Below are 21,761 nucleotides of genomic sequence, written 5' to 3' on the forward strand. Positions count from 1 at the left end.
TTTTAGTCTTCATATGCCCTGCCTCACTATCTCGCTGGCCCACTTTCCACCACTCTCAAACACAAGTTTTCTGTCTTTTTCTTGGCTCACTTATATCCTTTTTCTCAGTTTGTGCTGTGGTTTGAAAACAACAACAACGACCATCCAACAAATCTGGCACTTTTCACCTACACTCTTGAACGATGATTCAGATACCTCCGAAGCCGTTGTTTTCAGCTTTTATTAATGTTTCCCGGCTCATTCTTTTGTTTTCCAGCTGACAGCCTGCCAACATCACCCTCTGGTGAATTCTAAAAAGATTTGGAGAGCAGGAGATGGGCCCAAAATTTCTTTGCAGGCAGTTAACAGATCAGATTTTGTCACAGCAGATATGATACAACCCACACATCTCTATTTTTAAGCAACCCATGATATAAGCCTGCAATCACCTGTCATAGTCTTAGGGTACAATCCTACAAGTGGAATGGTTATAGGACTTGATCCAACTCCTGCTATGCAAGGTATGTCATGGGTGTGAAAATACCCCGGTAATGTCAGAGGCACACATTGCCACTGAAACAGCTAAAATGTTATGGGTGGGTGGCACAGGGAAATAGCTCACAGGCTGTATTCTATACCTCTTTAGTACACTGCAAAATCTGTAGATGTGTGAATTTTGTAGCATGACCAATTTCACCTCTCAGTGCGAACTGAAGCAGATCCCTTCGCACACCCCTGCCTTCTACTTAGCTACAGTACTTCAAGTCTGTTCCTTTGTTCAGATTGTTACTTGGAAAATGGGCACTTTGAAATTTGCCTTTGATCCTAGTTTAGCGTGTTGGATTCAGAACAGCCTTGCGCAGTGGAGGTTTAACTCACGGCTCGTTCACACTTCCATTTGCCCCACCACTGTCCCCTGAGAAAACCCATGGTTTAGCATTGAGCCAATGGCCATTGGGTTTTCTTTCTGCTATTTGTTCCAATTTATCATTAAAGGGTAGGTTTTCCAGGGGAGAACAGTGGGGCCAAGTCCAAACCACTCAGACCCATGCCTAGAAAGTGTCAGGAACACATCTGCCCCATGTAGAGAGGCACAGCATGAGTTAGGAAGCAGCCAGCAGCAGGAAAGTTTGCATTTCTCTCACACAGATGGGAGCTCAGCTGTCAACTCCCCCTGACACTGAAAGGAATGCAGATAAGACGCTAGCAGAGGGCTGGATGGAGAGAAGCCAACTCGTTCAAGAAGCACAAGCAGGCTCGGAAAGCTGGAGGGGGAGCATTTCCTCACGGAAGAGGAGGCAATTAATCCTATGAGCCCAAGGAGTAGACATGTGGGAAAGGTATTAGACAGGAAACAAAACCAGAAATGTAAGCGTCATAGGTTCACGATTTTCTGAAGAAGCAGGAAGAACTCCTCAGAAGGGTCAACTGAATCGTAAGGTAAAGCTCCGATAGAGCATCCGAGTCTGATTGTTTGTTTTGCAATAAATCTTCAAGCTAATTATGACTTGTGTGCTCTGTTATCAAGATGGCAGCCTGGGCTCCTGACAGAAAGCACAGGACAAGTGTGGATGAGCCCTCACAGTCATTGTGATAATTTATCACACAACTGTGTTATTGGACAAGGTAAAACTTTGGGAAGTGATTGCTCTGGCTTCATAAAATCAGGAACAACCCATGATTGTCAAAGCTGCCATTGAATGTTGGAAAATCACAAAACTGAAACTTATGTTCTTACATAGCCTGCCACAGGATGAATACTGTAAGTGCCTGAGACCAGTGACTGATATAATACAATCTCTTCACTCACCAAGGACTCTGCAAATTGACTGTGGCTGTGCTTTTTCTCCTGCAGACCCTTAATCTACAACTAATTGACACCACTGAAAAGTTGAAGACAATATCATGTTGGTGTATATTTCAATATTAAAAGAAACTAATAATAATATGTGACATTAATCAATATGCCATGCTGGGTATACATAATGAGCTCCGGATTCTGTTGGGAAAGTAGTTACTGGGCATGCAAAAAACAACCTTGTTTTAGTATTCATTATTTTCAGTGCTACTTTTTTGTATAAAGGCACAGTGGAGATTTGCTACCTCGGCAACCTTAGACTGTCAAAATGCGTTATGAATTACAACAATTGATTCATTATTAGCAGGGCAAAGGTGGGGGGAAAGAACAGGTTTTCTTTTTCTCTCCTTGCTTGTATTCAGGCAAATGCACTTAGCTGAGATCTGTAGTCTACAGACAGACATTAACTATCCCACTGCCATGGGATTTCTGGCAGCTTCTCATATTTATTTATTTTATTTATATGAATATTTATGTACCACTCTTCACCTTAGGATTATAGTGTGGTGGAGAGAAAGCACAAATTTAATAAAACTATACTAAATTAAAATGACAACAACATAAGAAAGCAACATCATAGAACAGTACAATGGGGGGAAACTCATCAAATTCTTCCTACTACCAAAAAGCTTTGCAGAAAAGGTATGTACCTATCTAATAGAATGGAACAAAGTGGCAATATAATAATTATTATCATTAAATAAATGTGTATACTGCCCTTTATCCGAGGACCCCAGGGTGGTTTACAATATATAAGCACAAAAACACATAGTAACAAACAAAAATAACACCTTCCTCTAGTTTGAAAGGCCTGGGAGAAGATGCACCTCCAGGGGGAGGGAGTTGAATCTACATGGAGTCACCTCTGAATAGGCCTCATGCCTAATTCAAAACAGGGACCATTGGGAGAAGCACTTTTTATTTTAATGGGCAGCCAGACCCAATATGGGCAGTTATAGAGGAGAAATGAGGCAGCTCAAAAAAGAACATTTGGGCACTTCAAATATTCATGAGATGCAAAAGTTGTATTATGTGCCTCATAGATATCTAGGATTAAGTCCATCATACAATGGGAAGAAAGAGAGAGGAGAACTTGAGGACACACAGTAATGGTTGTAGGGGATCGATCCACATGACTAATGTGGCTCCTCCACTCACAATAATGATGACCAAGGCGCTGCCACATTGGTAGCAGCCAATGAGAGTTGAAGGAAGCAAATGTAAAAGGAGGTCCATATACCCAAAGTCCTTTCTGTGTGCAACGACTTAGCTCCCATGAAACTACCTGAGGTCTAGAAACTTCGAGAAATTGAATTACATCCCCAAATATATATTCAAGAGATTGTTGATTATACATTACTGACATGAGGTGAGACCCTTCAGAAGGAGGCCAAACAGCTGTGGAAAGTGACCACATCATGTGCTTGGAGCACACAGTTCTTCAGTAGTGGGAGACCTAGATGTACAGTCATGGTTGCCATGCCTCTCGATTAATGTTGCAATCAACCTTGAGATTTAGATGGATATAGGGATGAATGACTCAGTCTATTTCTCTTCTATGTCACTTTTAGATGTGTCCATTCATCAGTCAGTTTCAGCAGCAATCAGCGGCAGGATATGGGGAGATGGTTTGGTGGTGGTAAAAACACACACAAAACTACACATATTTGTGTATTTAAATAAACAATTTTTTTCTTACAAAATCAGCATTTCTGAATCTATTCTCAGTTGACTACCTGTTTCATCCTCAAATATACATCTGAATATGTTTTTTGGTGTGATTTTTTTAAAAAATGCTAAGAAAGCTACACTGTAAAACTCTAATAAGTGTGAATTCCTCATGATAACTGCTTTCCTATTCACATATTAGTCTGAGAGTTGTGGGAACAGGTCGAGTTAATATCAGAATTTGCAAAGAAAAGGAAATCCTCAAGCATTTCTAGATAGATGCTGATGTCAGAGTAATGCAAAGTGATCTCACTATTCAGCAAACACTCCTCATAACCAACATCCTGTGAAGTAGATGTGGTTGAGTATCAGATTCATTTCAGCTGGTATTTGAAGGCTGAACTGAACCTGATTAAACCTATCTAATTCACATTTTCTAAAACAATGCACAAATGGAAACACAGCCTTCCTTTGAAATTTGCGCTTATCTGAATTTTGTAATGTAGTTCTCAGGTCGAATAATGTGTGCAAATAATGAACATACATGGGTAAAATATACATTAAAAATGCACATAGTAGTGTAAAGTACATATGAAAATGGTTTATATCAGGCAATACTGCTTTACAAAAAATATGTATACGTAGCAAAATAGTGTTGCATATTGGGATAAATTTGCAGTAAAATGTTGATGAATTTCCATGAGGACTTTCTTAAAATGCAAATTTATGTGAAAATGTGGAGAACTCAAGACTGGGAATATGAGAGATGGAGAGAAACTAAAGTTGACAGAGTCACACATCCCTAGGATGTCATAGAAAGAATGAGTGAGGAACAGAGCCGCAACTGTGCAGAGGGTAGTTAATTTGAAGAGCCCTCCACTGGAAAATATGATTCTTCTGATTTCCCTCCACCCCCAAAAGAGAGAGAGATGTGAATAGTAAAACAGTTACCTGTTAAATCATATTGATTTCAATCACACTGCTATTGGCTTTTTCCATAACCATCCTGCTGTTATACAATTTCAGATAAAAAATGAAGGGAGAATTTAATTTGTAAAGTTATCCATGAATATAGTCTCACCTATAATTAGGGAGGGAGTTGGGGGGGGGCAGGTACAGGAAATACTCAAAATGTTGGAAGTGTGCCTTGTATACCTACGAAAGCTTCATTCCTTGCTAAGAGAAATAAATGGGGTGCCAGAACCTTTGGAAGCTGCTGTGACTTAGATGTACTTGTTAACACATCTCCAGTGGAAGTGTCCAACACACGGTCTAATCCGGTTTCATGGGATCAGTTTCAGCTTGTGTGGCCAGAAGACATGGACACGGTGCTTGTGGAAGGACACTGACCACAAGCTATATGGGGTTGATACCAGCCCCACAATGTCTGGGGAGCCACAGATTCCCCACCCCCAATTTAGAGGATTAGGGCTGCAAGCCAGTGGCCACTTCTTTCAGTGTAAAAATGTCTAGGGTTGCAGTGTAAAAGGATATTGAATTCTATCAAGCAAGGCAATTAGTATTTCTTTTTTTAACATGGAAGCCTCTAAACTTACACTGCCTTTTTTAGTATGTGGGAGCCTAAGGTCTGCTTAAAACAACGAGGGAGAGGAGAACTGTGAAGAATGCACAGTGTATCCTGCCTTGTAAGCTTGTCTCTCAGCAAGAGCTGAAAGCTACAATACATGCCATGTAGGGAGTCTGCTAGACGCATGAAAGGAGGTAACAAGAAAGGAAATTCGGAAAACGTTGCTAAAACGACAGTCACTGTTAATGGCCCAATCACAAAAATTGTCCTTCAAACTGAAGTGTGCAGTAAATAGTAATGAATCGATGTACTTTGTCGGACAGATTTGATTTGTCTAGCAAATCCAAACTGACATATGCGCTCATTTACTCGTAGATAGCCTTTTGAAAATGCCATTCTGGCAAAGCATAAAAAAAGGTTATTTAGATTAGGCGGAGTTGCAAGATGAGTAGTACCTCAAGTTCATTGGCTTACATGCACACTCATTTAATTTCCACCGCTCCATTACTCCGGGTGAAATTGTCCTTAAAAAGAAAAGAAAAGAAAGAGGAAGGTGATTGTAAAAATGGCAAAGACACATTAAAAAGGATATGGGAACTGATATAGTAATGCCTAAGGGTGTCCCCTCTTTTCTTTTAAACCCATGCATAAAAAGGGAATTGGCACGGAGGCCATTTTATTACACATTGCAAGGATTGTATACAATTCAAAAGGGGTGAAGTATCAGTCAAGATGTTGTTTGTTCATTTGTTAGGGGCCTTTCCATGCCTTTCTGTGATGGGAGAGTAAACTTTCCCTCCCTGTGCACTACATATAACATTTTGGATCACATCCACTTGAGTGCTGAAGCAATCAGTAACACAGCAATGCAATAATTCACCTTTGTTGGATCAACGGTGGCTAGTGATGTGCAAAACCGCCAGTGGCTCCTGAATGGTGGTGAAGGTTGGGTTGGACGGGGACTTCCATACCTTGAAGCACACAGAGAGCATGGCGGTAGAGGTAATATCATGGAATCATAGATATGTAGAGTTGGAAGCAGCATCTAGTCCAACTCTGTGCAATGCAGGAATCTCAACTAGGTCATACAGGACAGGTGGCTACCCAACCTCTGCTTAGAAAAATCCAAGGAAGGAGAGGCCACCATCTCTCATGGGGGTCCATTCCGCTGCCAAACAGCTCTTACTGTCAGAACATTCTTCCAGATGGTTAGTTGGAATCACTTATCTTCTAGCATGAATCAATTGGTTCACGTCCTAGCATCCAGGGCAGGAGAAAACAAGCTTCCTACATTCTTCATGTGTCAGCCCTTTGGGTAATTGAAGTGGGCTGTCAGATCTCCTCTTGGTCTCATCTGTGATGACCTGGGACTTGGGCTCAGACTTGGAATTGGAGGAGTCTCGGTCTGCACCAGATCCTCTGCCTCAGGCGGCATCTGAACCAAGTCTGGGACCTGATTCTGAAGAGCCCGAGTCTGCACAGGTTCCCCTGCAACAAGCACCAGCTGAGCAGAATCAGGGGCCTGAGCCTGCCCTGGCTCCAGATGCGGAGATTACCTCGTTGCCCTCTGCTGGGCAATCACGTGCAGCTGCTCCACAACCAGTTGGGTCAGGAGAGGCTGAGGTGGCCTCTGGGTCTAGTAACCCACCGACATCTCCCGAGCTGCGGAGACTCAGGTCTGAGAGAAGGAGAAACCTAAGTACTCGCAGGAGGAGTGCTCGCCTTCGGGAGAGACAGGGAGGTGAGTCACCAGGGGATCAGGACCAGCTGTTACCCCATCAGAGATAAAAGGCTCCTGGACCCCCCCCCCAGGTTGTGGGAACAACATTACTGCTTGCTGGAACCCTGTGCCTGACCTAGCCTGGTTTCCTGCCTTGGCCCTGTTGGACTGACTCCTCATGGAATCCTTGGATTCGGGACTGGACCTGGACCGAGTTGCTCGGGTTAACCCCCGGACCCAGCACATTATCTTTACCAGGGTAATTCCCTCAATAGGCACCCCAGCCAGTACTGTGCACAAGAACATAGGAATTTTATTTATACTGAGTCGATCTAGCTCAGGGTTTCAGACATGAGTCTCTTGCAACCATCTGAAAAAGCTGGGGGTTGAACCTGAGACCTTCTGTGTGGAAAGTAGCTGTTCTTCCATTCAGCTATGACCCTTATCCATCTTGAAAGTTCTCCTTTGGCCAAATTCTTGTGCATTTGCAAATGAAAGCACACCAGAGGATACATAGAAACAGAGGAGGTTGCCTTCTACTGAGTCTGCCCATTGGTCTTTCAAGCTTAGCATTGTCTTCTCTGACTAACAACAGTTCTTCAGCCAAGGGATATTCCCAGCTGTACCTAGATATGTAGGGGCATTTGCACATTAATTCATCCCCTCCTTCCTTCCTCCATTAGCAAAATGTAGAACACGCCTCTCGTGTTCTCCTGCAAATCACATTGCTAGTAATACAAATAAGAGGGGTAGCAGCAGCAAATTTAAAGAGGGCATTTTAGAGAGATTTGCACCACTTGATCCTCCTAACTTAACTCGATATAACTATTTTCACTTTAAATTTCCTTTTTCAATGCTTGCTGTGATTCTTCTGCTGCACAAATGGACTCTAAATCTAAACAACCTACTGAAATTACGCCACTGATGAAAATGATTTTAACAGAGCATTTAATATAAATCAACTTTGGAGGTACTGATTCTCAGAAACTTGCAAAATGCTAAATTATTATGCAGCAGCAAATCCACAAAAGCATGCAGTTTAGTATTCTCAATATAAGGCAAAAAGTCCTCCCCTCCTCCCCCACTGGTCCTCTTTTTAATTGGCTTATCTAAAAAAGAAAAGCCAATACTTTTCAGACAGTTGGCAGCAAAATCCCTCAGGACTTCAGGAAGCATAATTCCCTTTTTAAAATTCTCCACATTTATTAATGACTTGGGGTGGGGGTGGGGGAAATCACACTTAAAATTGCTCAGTGGGTCTTCCCTCCTGTGTCTCATATTCTCAGCAAACCTCCAGCACTTCTTCCTAATTTCATCCAACTGTTAACCTGACTAATCGTTAGAAAACCCAGCCTCATACAAATCAGCTGTCATTGAGAGATTGGCAACCTGGAGGAGTTTCCAGAAATATTAATGCAGGATAGAGGGAGCCAATATGGCTGTCACAGAATCACTGTTTACATTTCCAGTTGAAGTAGCTGGTGCTCCCCTACCCATTCTGTCTCTGATTTTTTTCTTCCTCCTTCTCTCATGTCAGGCGTCCTGCTCACCACAGGGGTAGGGAGGAAATGACAGGAGTTCAGAGGACTGCTGTCAGATTTTGGAGATTTAAAGGACGGTGCTCTGTGCCCAAAATAAAAGGAAGCTGCTTATCTTTTTTTTTGGCAATTATGCTTACACTCATGTCTTTCCTTGCAACAAGTTAAAATGTTGTTTTTGTTGCTATTACTCCTACTACTATTTAGACTTGTTATTTACTTGTTACTCAAAGATATCCAAGCAACTTACAATACATTTAAAATGTAAACATAGATACATTATACTGTTAAAAACAGAGCCAAACAACCCCCAAAGCCATTTGTGTTAGACTTCCTGCTCCATGATTGCAGTCATGGGATCGTTGTCTTTCACATGACGGTGTATGTTTTGACTCCACAGAGTGGGAAGTCACGGAGACAGGATGTTTGTGTTACTGTGTTCTGTGAAGTGGGACTATTGTCCTTTGTTCTGTTTATCGTTGCTGTCTGATGCAAGAGAGAGAGGGAGCCATGTTGCAGTGCTCCGTGTGTGTTTATATGTAAATAAAGTAGATTAGCCAAAATGCTGAGTTGCTGAGGTCTGTTATGCAAAGCTGCGAAGACTCTGCGGATCCCTAAGTGTGCCAGTGTTGGTTGGTATTGGTCGCTGTGATGTTCGGGCAGAAGAAAGCTTTTGAAGCTCCCAAACGATTGACCAGGAGGGAGGGAACATGCCAGTCAGGCTTGTGTCTCTGCCAGGGTCCTACTCCAGTGTAGGGCTGAGCTCCTGACAGTTTGAAGCTTTGGTAACACACTAGTAACAAACACTCATACACAAAAAACCCACACACAAACAACACCATCATCTTGGGGGGCAATGCTATGACAAGATCTGCAGGGATGAGCAGTTTAAGATGTAGCAGATCTCTGGTTCAGCCGGTGTTAATTCCCCAAACCTGGCTCAGTTGAAGACATACCAGCATAACTTGTTCTGTCAGGGTTTAGCTCAGGCTTCCTTAACCTTGGCCCTCCAGATGTTTTGGGACTACAATTCCCATCATCTCTGACCATTGGTCCTGCTAGTCAGGGATCATAGGAGTTGTAGGCCAAAAACATCTGGTGGGCCAAGGTTGAGGAAGCCTGGTTTAGCTGAAGATGGCTGGGCTGAGGCCGGTGTAAGTTCCCAAAAAGATGCATTCTGGAGGCTTGGTGGAGTGTGACCAGAGACAGGGGACTTAGATTGGATCCTAAGTCTGTTCAATTCAATTACCTTACCTGACCTGGCAACCTGGCACAGAACACTGTTTTAAACGCTTGTTTTCCCTCTGCCATGTTTAGGTAGAGCAACAGCAGCAACAGCAGGGTTTGGATCTGATGTAACTTTACACATGGTTAACTTAGATCTTGGCCACACTTCTACTTGTCCCATGCATAGAAAGCATGGGTCTCAGCTGTTTCGCCCTCACTCCACTTCTATCCCAGGGAAAAACTGCTCTTTAGTGCTAAATTGGAGGAAACGTTGCTCTGGAGAAAACCCGGGGAAAAGCAGTGGGGAAAAGCAACAGGAGAAGTGGAAGTGTGGTTAAGCTTTAAACCAATCTAACTCACACCAGCATGCTTTACACCAGATTATTGTGCATGGGATAGTTCCCGCAGTCTCCCAAAAGCCTGAGGGGTGGGAAAGAAGATAAGTCACATATCACCTATAGAAATATCACATATAGCAAAAGAGGTGTTCCACATCTCTCTACTTCACAGGAATGGCTTACATATATCAGTACCTAACGCTTTTCACACAGGGATGGTTCACATTTTAGAGGCAATCACTTTTATTTGGTAAATATTGGAAAACACTAATCAAGTAACATATCAGCCAAGGTCACCCCTCTTCTCCTTTATGGACATCTTTCAGAATGAGCAGCAGTGTTTTGACTGGAACCCCAGCCAGTTACCTGAATGTGTAAAATGAGTATGGCGGACCTGTCCCTGGAGACAGAACTTCCAGATCACCTCACATCCCCTCAAAAACAATGCCAGTCAGTGGAAGTGGTTAGCAGATCCAGCTGTGAGTCATTTGGTGCTGCTGAGTAATTAAATGGTGAGAAACAGGGTGGAATGAACCAGTCCTATGGTGCAGCGATCTTGCAAGAAGGCAGAAGCAAAGCAAGTGGCAGTCGACTCTCTGAAAACCTGTCTAGTGCTATCTCACCTGACTTGCAGGTGGCATATTCATTCTCACCATTAAGTAAGTGATGCTTAATAAGAGGCTGCTTAATTAAGCTCCAAAACCTTTAGAAAGGTCTGCATGCAGCAGAATTAGGACTCTTGGTCTGACTGTTATTGGCACCCCGATGAGCCTATTTTGCAGCAAGTTTTATAACTAAACAGGCAATGATTCGATAATCCAGCAACCTTCATAGGTAAATAGGAAATATTTAAAACAGAGGCTGACCATCTGTTAGATATTTTGTGGTTGCACCCTGCATTGCAGATCCTTCTTTAAACAGGAGGTTGGACTAGACGACATCTAACTTCCTTTCCAATTCTGCGATTGTGAGATAGGATGTAAATTGTGTTATAAATGCTGCGAGTTCTTATTTGCTTTGCTGCTGTTCTGCACACCACTGCAAGGCCTTGGAACTCTTAAAACTCTCAGAAAGGACTGCAGAAAAAGCCAACCCACATTGTGTCCCTAATGGCTATTTTGACTAACTGCTTAGGTAATGAATCACTTCATCGGGAGAATGGAATGCCTATTGAAAAACTTACAGAATGGCTCTGTGTACTGATTGTGATTAAGGACTGCTGTACACTTTTTTGACCTTGTCAATTACCATGCTGTGTCTTTTAATGTCCCTTTTTTAAGATGGCAGTGGCTGGTCTCTGGTGAATCTACTTCAAGCATAGGGGGAGGGTGAATGGCTCCCCCAGTGTTATAAGAACAGGAGAGAAGGGCTGGGGGAGAAACTGGGTTCAGTTCATTATGCGAGCTTCTCAAATTCACACAATCAATGCAAGAAATGAAACACAGCAATGCAATGGAATTCACCCTTCTCCAGTTTTTGCTGTAAAGGTAAAGGGACCCCTGACCATTAGGTCCAGTCATGATCGACTCTGGGGTTGCGGCGCTCATCTTGCATTATTGGCCGAGGGAGCCAGCGTACAGCTTCCGGGTCATGTGGCCAGCATGACTTAAGCCGCTTCTGGCAAACCAGAGCAGCGCACGGAAATGCCGTTTACCTTCCCGCTGGAGCAGTACCTATTTATCTACTTGCACTTTGACGTGCTTTCAAACTGCTAGGTTGGCAGGAGCTGGGACTGAGCAACGGAAGCTCACCCCGTTCCGGGGATTTGAACCGTCGACCTTCGGATCGGCAAGCCCAAGAAGCTCAGTAGTTTAACCCACAGCACCACCCATGTCCCAGTTTTTTTGCCATGCAGTCCCCCAAAACCTGAATGGAAAAAAGTGAATGTAAGTCCACTGCTTACTTACCTGAGAGTAAGCCCCATTGAACACAATGGGGTTAACTTCTGAGCAGATATGTGCAGGCAATTGCAGCCCTGATGTGTAAGAGGGAAATGTGCATATAAATGCATGTATTTGTCATTCTGTTGGTTTTCCCCAACCTGGTGCCCTACAGATGCTAAAGCATTACAGATCTGAACAGCCCCAACCAGCATGGATGCTGGGAGACATAGCTGAAACATCTGGAGGGTCTCTGGTTTACAAAGGCTGCACTATATCAGCATCATTCCAATGGCATTGTTGTGGTTTCAATAATGATGTGCTAATGTACTTGTATACAGGGGATTTCTGAGATTAGACATCAGAGGCTTTCAGCTTTCAGCTTTCATTTCTCTGGTTCTATGCAGACATACAGCAAAAGTACTATCTGGGTCTTCATCCCAGAGTGCATGTTATCTCGCTAATCCACATGAAGACCAGGGATAAACTAGTTTGTAAATCAGAGTCTTCCAGGATCCTGGCTAGGATTAAGGGATGGATCCATCGTACACACAACAAGGAAGTAAGTTAATGCCAACAAATGTGACCTCGCGCCGTGCTCTTGTCGAAGAAAATCTCCTGTGTCCTTTAAAGGAAGGTTGAAAAGATCTTGGCACATCAATTTTACAGTTCTTGCACACATCTATGGTAATAAGACGATTGTTCCTAGAAAATGAAGCTTTTTATTTATTGTTTGCCTTAGTATAATTATAGTGTATAAGGCTGCAGTCCAATGCTTACTTACCTGAGAGTAAGCGCCATTGAACACAATGGGGTTTACTTCTGAGCAGATATGTGCAGGCAATTGCAGCCTTGATGTGTGAAATGAGAGCATTTTGGAAAATGAAAGTCAGACACGTATTTAAAATGCCGCATGTGGGTATATAAACAGTTTTGTTTCTGTCTGGACAATTATGCATTGGATATGACTTCAAGAAGTCCCTGTTTATCATCTACAGCTACATAATGACATTTTACTAATGTTATTCTTCCAGGAGAATCATACCACTGCCTATTAAGGCTCGAAACTGCACTCTTCTATGAAGTCATAAACTGTAGAAGTGCATGTGCATATTTATATAACGTTAGCATATTATAGGTTAGAGCTTGTGCATTTTTTTTTTTTACCTGAAGAAGAATCATTTGGATGGTGAGGGAGCGCAAAGAGGGAAAACCTCTTTTATTTTAGTGATTTTAGGCTGCAATCTGATGCCCATCTATTGGGGAATAAGCTCTATTTAATTTTATGGGGCTATACATTGAGTAGACATCTATTTGTGCCATTATCATGTCTCTTGGTACCAGTTACTGACTGTTCTCTTCAGACCATGTTTGTGAGCTCCAGAAGTACTGGCTGAACCAGGAGTGAGGAACCTATAGCTCTCCACACATTGTTATACCCGCAACTTCCAATTTGCCCCAGCAATCATGGCCAATGGTCAGGGATGATGAGAGTGGTAGTCTAATGACATCCAAAGCAGCTATATTTGGGTTCTTTTGTTGTTTTGGAAAGTGCATATTCAGAGTGTTTGCCTTTAAAATTAAGACTAAATCAGATTTCTGTTAAAACAGTTCCATCTCTGTAGCAGCAGAGGACGAAAATCATCCATGGATCAAAATGAAGCAGAAGAAAAAAATCTGGGCAGTGAATGACCTCAGGGATATCTCTTGTTGCTCCATGAAGAGTAGGGATTCAAGATGGCAAATGGAGACAGACAATACATCAAAGGGGGTTGGATAAGATGACCCTTTGGGTGAGGACCAGTAATTATTACTCCTGTGCCGTCTAAAGCTTTTAACGTGTACCTCTGGTTTAATTCAGAAAAATAAAGTATGCCTTGAGACTCAGAAGACTGGGGAACGCCGGCTTAGATACGTCATTGCATAAATTCCATATTGACATACAGTATTTGCTTTTACATTCTGAGCTATAGGTATGTTCCAGATAATTTCCACCTCTGCATAGGTTCATATTGACACAGCAGAGGAATTACATACAATCACTCCATTGTCTCAAAAATCATTGTAGGATGCAATAGCATCCTATTTAAGTTGCAGCATCTGGAAGTGAAACTGTAAACTTTCATGGGACAAATTAGGATGGGGATAATGACAGTCACAATAAAACAAAACACATTATATAAGACACGTTTTGGTCTTGTGTCATTGAGCATTACCTTCACTTCACAGATAAAGTGTAGGTAACAGCATCCACTTCCACAAATCACTAATCTTTAAGAAGTGCACATGAAACTCAATATTCTCCCTAACCATCTGGCTGCTGAAATCTCTCTTAATAGCAATGGTGGAATCTGAGCTGTGGCAAGTCTCCATCTCAAATCTGGTGGGACCAAAACTTCAATCTTGCCTCATAAAGGATGCTCCTGTCCATATCTATTACTGTCAGCAAAAGCACTGCAGCAAATAACCTATTTAGTGTCCATCAGGCAAAGGCTGCTTTAAGTGGATAGAGACAGGTGTCTGAAATATGACCAAAGCTTATTATATTAAGAGAAGACTCCAGGCTGAATAAGTACTATAAATAAAGTGGTCAACCCAGAAGATTGACTTTCATGTTTAGCTTTTGTGCTTTTGTTAGAGTAGGTCAGCATATGGAAGCTTTGGTGGTCTATCCAAGTACTAGTTCAAAAGAACAAAGTCTGTCCTCAAAAGGACTGCTGAGAACATCTGGGTACAGTAACCAAATTTTCACATATTGTATCGACTTGCCTAAATATGTCCTAGCACAGCATTTGAATTGGACATCATTGGTCTAGCATCTCAATTTGCTCAGATGATTTTTTCACCTGCATCGGTACAAAATATTTCTTAAAACCATGGGCTGAATCTAATGTTAGTCCTACGAGTAGGCCTATCGAAGTTAATGGACCTAAGTTAGTCATGGTAATGTAATCCAATGCATTTACTCTAAGCAGGACAAGCATGGGATACAAACCAATGTTGACAGCATGGATCTATTTGCTCTCCATGAGTATCTCATAACTAGGTGCAACATTATCTCTTCTCCTTAGCTGTGAAGAGAAAAGATGGGATGTACTCATCAGCAGCTACACTGGCAGGATAGGCATCAGGTAGAGCTCCAAGAATGACCCACAGAGAAAGGACATGAGAGAGAGCCGACTGCAGAAAGAGTTCTTGGCAAAAGTCTATCCACCAGCATGTATTCATTTCACTGGCTCCCAGTATGTTTCCAAGCACAGTTCAAAGTGTTGGTGTTGATCTTTAAAGCCCTACATGGCTTTGGCCCTGTATACCTGAAAGTGAATCTCTACCCCCATTGTTCAGCCCGGACACTGAGGTCCAGCTCTGAGTGGCTTCTGGTGGTTCCCTCACTGCAAGAAGTGAAGTTACAGGGAATCAGGCAGAAGGCCCTCTTGGTAGTGGTGCCCGGCCTGTGGAACGCCCTCCCATCAGATGTCAAGGAAATAAACAACTACACAACTTTTAGAAGACATCTGAAGGCAGCCCTGTATCAGAAGGTTTTTATGTTTGATGTTTTATTATGTTTTTATATGTGCTGTAAGCTGCCCAGAATGACCGGGACAACCCAGCCAGATGTGCGGGATATTATTATTATTATTAGTAGTAGTAGTAGTAGTATTGAAAATTGGCAGTATCCAGTTAATTTCAACTCAGAGTAGGCTCAGTGATATCAATGGACATACTTAACTTAGCTCTATTAATTTCAATGGCCCTGCTCTGAGTATTACTTAGCTGAATACAGCCCAATGGCTATGAGCCCCATGCATCATGTGAAGAACTTTTTAGGTGTCGCCCCACACATGATTCCAATCACATGCTTGGTGAGGGAAGTGAGGGCATGCTCCTTGGCACTGTCCCCTATGACAGATTTTGTTGTTCTCCACACAGCCTCTGTGTGGGAAGCCTTCTTTACTCATGGAGGCTTCCAGCATGATCTAGAACCCAGGAAGATCGTGGTTCCAAACCATCAAGGACCCTACATAAGTCGAGGAGCTGCTCAAGCAAGGCTCAGCTGCACCAGGAAGCCTTTAGTCCTTTCTGCCCAGAAAGATCCAATGGCCATATATTTGGTATGACAAGGTTAAGGTTCACAAGGGCTTTAAAAACCATATTGTTAGGAAAGCACTGTATAATGTTTGGACTCGGTACAAGGATTTGCTGGAAAATAAAACTCCCAGGTGGCTATCACCAATGGAGGCTAAAGAGGTGAAGAAACTCAATATGAGAACTAACTGGCCGAAATACGCTGAGATTTTAGAATTCGAAAGTGGTGAATTTAAATTACAGAGTTTTGAGAAAATCAAGTCCAAGGTACGAGATTGGCTCCATTATTTTCAAATAATGGAGGCCTTTAAACAAGACAGGAAACTCGGATTCCAGGTGGAAAAGTCGAAATTAGAAACTGAATTGTTAGAACCAAATACTAAGAACCTATCAAGAATGTATAACTTGTTGTTGAAGTGGAATACAATTGATGAGACAGTTAAGTCAGCTATGGTTAGATGGGCGCAGGACTTAGGTCATGATATTATGTTTGCTGACTGGGAACAGTTGTGGACCACAGGTATTAAATTTACGGCATGTAATGCCTTAAGAGAAAATATTATGAAAATGATTTACAGGTGGTACATGACCCCAGTCAAGCTTGCGAAGATTTACCATCTGCCCAATAACAAATGTTGGAAATGTAATGAGACCGAAGGCACCTTCTTCCACCTTTGGTGGACCTGCCCAAAGATTAAAGCCTTTTGGGAAATGATCTATAACGAAATTAAGAAAGTACTTAAGTGCACTTTTCATAAGAAACCGGAGGCTTTCCTCTTGGGCATGGTCGGCCAATTGGTGCCAAGGAGGGATAAGATCTTTTTTATGTACGCCACAACGGCAGCAAGGATTCTTCTAGCAAAATATTGGAAGACACAAGAGCTACCCACGCTGGAAGAGTGGCAGGCTAAAGTGATTGACTACATGGGACTGGCAGAATTGACTGGCAGAATTCGCGACCAGGAGAAAGAGACTGTGGAGGAAGATTGGAAGAAATTTAAAGTATATCTTAAAAATGGCTATAAACTGGAGGAGTGTTAAAGTGTCAAGGGAAAGGAAGATGTATAATTACAGCTATGCTTATCTTTTTCTTTTTTGATTTAAAGCGAATTTGAAATGAGAACAAGTTAAATTTTAATTGACTAAAAGGATTGCTGGAAAATTTGTAAAATTAGGATGCAAAAAGGGAAGGTATGGGGAAGTCTGAGAAAAGAGGCTTATGAAAATGAGGTTAAGAAAGTAAAATCTATGTATTTGTTGTGTTCTTTATGTGTTTGTTGTGTCTTGTTTGGTGTTGCTTTGTTGTAAAAAATTGAAAAACCAATAAAAATTATTATATATAAAAAAAGAAAGATCCAATGGCCAGCCTGGGGAAATGATGTCATTGCTGAGCTGGAAGCTTCTTCACTGAGAACAGCCACCTGCTGTCCAGAGATCCAGAAGCAATGAAGCTATGGCAGCAAAGCAGAAGGAGCATCATCCCATTCACACAGGAAACAGTGTGATCCTCCATTTCTTTGCATAAACAGATATGATTGATTATGTAGATATATTATCTCACTCACTATATGTTTCCTGATTGGCTTCTCTCTCCCTGAAGAGAGTGACAATGAAGGACATTCTGACACAGGGTTTTGTTGAGGGGTGTATTTTTGGCACCAAATGCCACCCCTCTCAACCAAATGTCAGCATTCTCATTCTCATTCTGCTGTTCCCAAACGTTTCTAAATCATTTCTTTACCTGCATTCCTCCACAGAGCTTCTGATGCAGGAATTTTGCAGAGAAGTCTGACAAATGCGACTTAACTGAGAGGCTGTTTTCAATACTGCTTTGCAGTCAGTGCAATCAATCACTGAAGGGATGAGCCCGTGGCATCTCCTGCTAGGCAGCGCCAGAGTCCCAGGGCCAGACACCGTCCTAATGAAATAAACAATGAGAAACACAGGAAAGTAAAGTGGGCTGAAATTGGTTTCTTCAGCCTTTAATCAGACCTGACTGGCAAAAATGAGTTCTCAGTAAAGGAGTCGAGTCCATGGCTTAATCCCAGATGTGCTCAGGACCTAATACTGCTTTATTGCACATGATCAGTGACATCCTTTAGCGATTGGTACTGACCAAATGAAACTGATCATGGCAACAGGCGGCTGATATCCAGGCCAAGCAAGACTTTATGTGAAGAGTGCTTCTCTTTTCAGCTTAAAAGCATTGGCCGTCATATCTGTCTTGTCCCATCAAACAGTTTCAGGGTTAAACTGCCCATTATATTTAATGTGCAGTATGCTAGTATGTCTCTTTTTCCCATTTAATGTGTGTGGACCACATTTTTTTTATCGAGATCACTGTGCACAGGAATGGGAGGCTATCTTCTTTTCTGTTTTCCTGCTTCACGATAAGTATCGTAGTGTAATTAATAGGAACGTGTGCACCAGATTCAACAGGGTCCTGAGCCAAATCTAGAATATTCAGAGGGGTTGGGGGTTGGATGAGTTGGGGAAACACAGCCAAGTTCAGTACCAGTCAGGTTGGTGTTAGAATTCCTGCTCCATGATTGCAGTCATGGGATTGTTGTCTATCAAATGATGGTATATGTTTCGACTCCACAGAGTGGAAAATGATGGAGACAGGATGTTTGTGTTACTGTGTTCTGTCAAGTGGGACTATTGTCCTTTGTTCTTTCTCTTTGCTGTCTGATGCTAGAGAGAGAGAGAGGGAGCCATGCTGCAGGCTGCAAAGACTCTGTGGATCCCTAAGTGTGCCAATGTCTGTTGGCATCGGTCGCTGTGATGTTCGGGCAGAAGAAAGCTTTTGTAGCTCCCGAATGATCGGCCAGGAGGGAGGGAACATGCCAGTCAGGCATGTGTCTCTGCCATGTTCCTACTCAAGTGTAGGATTAGCTACCTGAGTAATCTGTGGCTGTCGTGGGGGGTAGGGTGTCAGGCAGGGAGGAGAGGCAGGCATTGGGTGGGAAAACCTTGTGGAAAGAAGCAGGATTATCCTGAAGAAGCAGGACTACCCTGACTGCTGAGAGAAGGTAGAAGCCCATCTCCCAAGTCTCCTTTCTGAGAAAGCCACTTCTGAACTGGAGAGGAGGTGGGATTGCGGGCTTCATGCCCACCCCACATGCACGGGGCTGGTTTGCAAGTGGCTTCCCTACAGAGAACACTATGGACCAGGTAGGGTTGGGAATCCAATCATGCCTGCTGCAGGGCACTCCTTTGTCCATTTCTATTATTTCAAAATATATATCTATCTATCCATATTATTATTTTATTATTAAAAACTATCTTGATCTGAGAACTGCATCTGAACATTTGAAGATGTGTGAAGTTCAATAGTCAGTGACATTCCAGTTGGCACATTCATCCAGAAGGTTTGGGTTAGGTGAGTTTTGCATTGGAATTTTCAAAGATCATATTCTTCAAGCATCTCTACCTGTTAGCCAGCTCTGTTCTCACTATAAGTTAAATTTGTTTTTTGTTTTTTGTTTGTTTTGAAAAGCATTGATTTCAATGGAAACAATCATTCTTCAGATTCTTTTCACCTGAAAATACAAACAGTTTAGCACCTGTGGTCCTGGCTGCTTTTGAATACGTCTCCTCTCCTGAATGGAAAATACATTATGTGGTTTCTTAGAAAATATAGGCATGGAGGTTCTTCTCTTAATCATTATGTTTTATGGTCTAAATCAGGATTCATTTGTATTTTATCCCCCATGCTCTAGCAATCTATACATTACCCCCCTCCCTTTCTGCCTGGATAGTTGTAATTAGAAAGTGACTTATGAAACTACACCACAAACAACACACCCACCCGCTTTTGCAACCAACACAAGAGTTGAAATGATAATAGCACAGTGTCAAAACAGTAAGATTCCTCTAACAATTACTCCCAATCTCTTCTAATAGATAGTTACAAATTCTGGTCATATTTTAGTTTCAAAGGCATGAATAGGAAGCAATTAAACACACACGCACAAAACCAATCACAGAGTATTTCATTCAAGCCATGTCTTATTCATTCAAAATGAATTTCACCCTTTCTCCTGCATCCTGCTAAGAAGCTACGGTGTGAATCGTCGAAAAGGTGGAATTTAACACGTCAGATTTCCTTTCCAGATATAGCAATCCTGCTAAATGCTCTGCTTCCCTGCAGGGCTTTTGGGTGTGCTTACATCAGACAAGTGTTCAAAGTTATTCTGTCAGGTTATCTGCCACACAGTGTGTTCCATAGGAGAGACTGCCCTCGAGGGAAAACCTGTCTCCTAAAGTAGTTTACAAATTGATCTAACAATTTGGTTTAAAATCACATGCATAATGTGTGGTTTCCTATTTCTTGAAGCTTCTCGTTGTGTTCGGGGCTGAAGAATAATAATGCCATATGACTCAAGAGACGAGCCACAGACAATTCCCCTTCCATGACCTGGGGATGTGGAAGAAAATCTCTTTAAGGAGCAATCCTATGCACAAGAAGCTGTAAATCATGTGGGTGTAAAATTACATGAAATTCAAACCCCAATCAGCAGTGGGGCTTCCACTGCTTCTCTGCCTAAACTAGGTTTGCCATATGTCCAAAATTTCACAGCTGGGATCCGACTGTTGTAAGCAGTGTCCAGGTGGAAATCATTGAAATGTCCAGGACGTATGTCAACCCATGTCAGAAGTGTAGATTTTGGCAAATTTCCTAAAAAATAGCTGGGGGGAGCTAAAAAAAAGATAAACAACTTCGCCCCCCCAAAATTCAACAACTTTTGTGTCCAGATTTTCAGTTTTTGAAATATGGCAACCCTACCTAAACCTAGCAGAGGAGGAGGAAGCCTTTCAAATAGTGGAATTTGCTGGGTTGCCACATCATGTGACCAAGATGAACAGGCTTAGGATCCAGCCGAAATCCCTTCCTGCTCTGATCCTGTCCCTGCCATGCTCCAAAAATATCCCGGGGGTGGGGGTGGGTGGGACTTATACCAACCTCAGTTCAGCCAGCTTCAGCTCAGCTTCATGACCTGGGATGAGCAAGTTATGCTAGCATATCTTCAGCTGAGCTGAGGTTGGAGGCTTAATGCTGGCCCAGCCTGACCCAGCTGCCTGAGCCAGTGATCCACTACATTGTAGATTGCTCATCTGCATGGAGCTTGCTATAGGATTACGGTACCCCCTTAGCTTGCCTTTAAAGCTGAACCTCCCTGATTCAGACTTTCCAAAACAATGCATGAACTGAAACACAGCTCTCTTTCAGAATTTGCATTTCTAAGAAACCAGAGGCCTTCCTTTTGGGCATTGTTGGCCAGAGGGTGTTAAAGAAGGACCGAACATTCTTTATGTATGCAACAACAGCAGCAAGGATACTTGTCGCCAAATATTGGAAAACCCAAGACTTGCCCACACTGGAAGAATGGCAGATGCAACTGTTAGACTATATGGAACTAGCAGAAATGACTGGCAGAATCCGAGACCTGGGAGAGGAAGCAGTGGAAGAGGACTGGAAGAAATTTAAGGACTATTTACAAAAACATTGCAAATTGTATGAGTGTTAAGAAAGATGCAAGATTGTAAATAACATGGCACCACTAAGCTAGTTGAAAAGATTATGAAGATAAGTGAAATTTAAGAAAAGATAAATTTTGGATAAATATTATGTCTAAATTAAGTATTTAAGGTTTGGATAAAAGTATCTAAAGCTAGGGACACAATATTGGAAAATTATAAAATAAGAATTGAAACAAGGTGATAATTTGCTGGTTAAAGTTTTATAAACCAGGAACGCAGGAACGAGAGATGTGAGGAAGTCCAAAAAGCGAAGAAAATATGGTTATTATCTAATTGATTTGGTTGTGGTATGCTTTTTGTATAAGATGTAAGTGCTTTTTCTTTCTTTTTTGTTGTTCTTTTGTATTTTCTTCTTTATTGTATTAAGAAAATCTTTAATAAATATTTTATCAGAA

The 21,761-nt window shown here is 42.1% G+C and overlaps 1 long non-coding RNA gene across 2 annotated transcripts; it reads right to left on the minus strand.

Annotated features, from left to right (window-relative positions):
• Window positions 1-12,326: 12,326 nt before the first annotated feature.
• On the minus strand, window positions 12,327-20,901 carry LOC310849507. Of its 2 annotated transcripts, XR_014566941.1 has the most exons (4): window positions 20,823-20,901; window positions 17,564-17,740; window positions 14,732-14,807; window positions 12,327-12,441 (listed from the first exon to the last, which is right to left on the minus strand). It is a non-coding gene; the product is annotated as an uncharacterized lncRNA (long non-coding RNA). The 2 variants fall into 2 exon arrangements; XR_014566942.1 differs by lacking the exon at window positions 12,327-12,441 and having other exon boundaries at window positions 14,684-14,807.
• Window positions 20,902-21,761: the final 860 nt, after the last annotated feature.

The sequence above is a fragment of the Podarcis gaigeae genome, assembly GCF_964106915.1.
Source record: "Podarcis gaigeae genome assembly, chromosome: 7".
Classification (NCBI taxonomy): Eukaryota; Metazoa; Chordata; class Lepidosauria; order Squamata; family Lacertidae; genus Podarcis; species Podarcis gaigeae.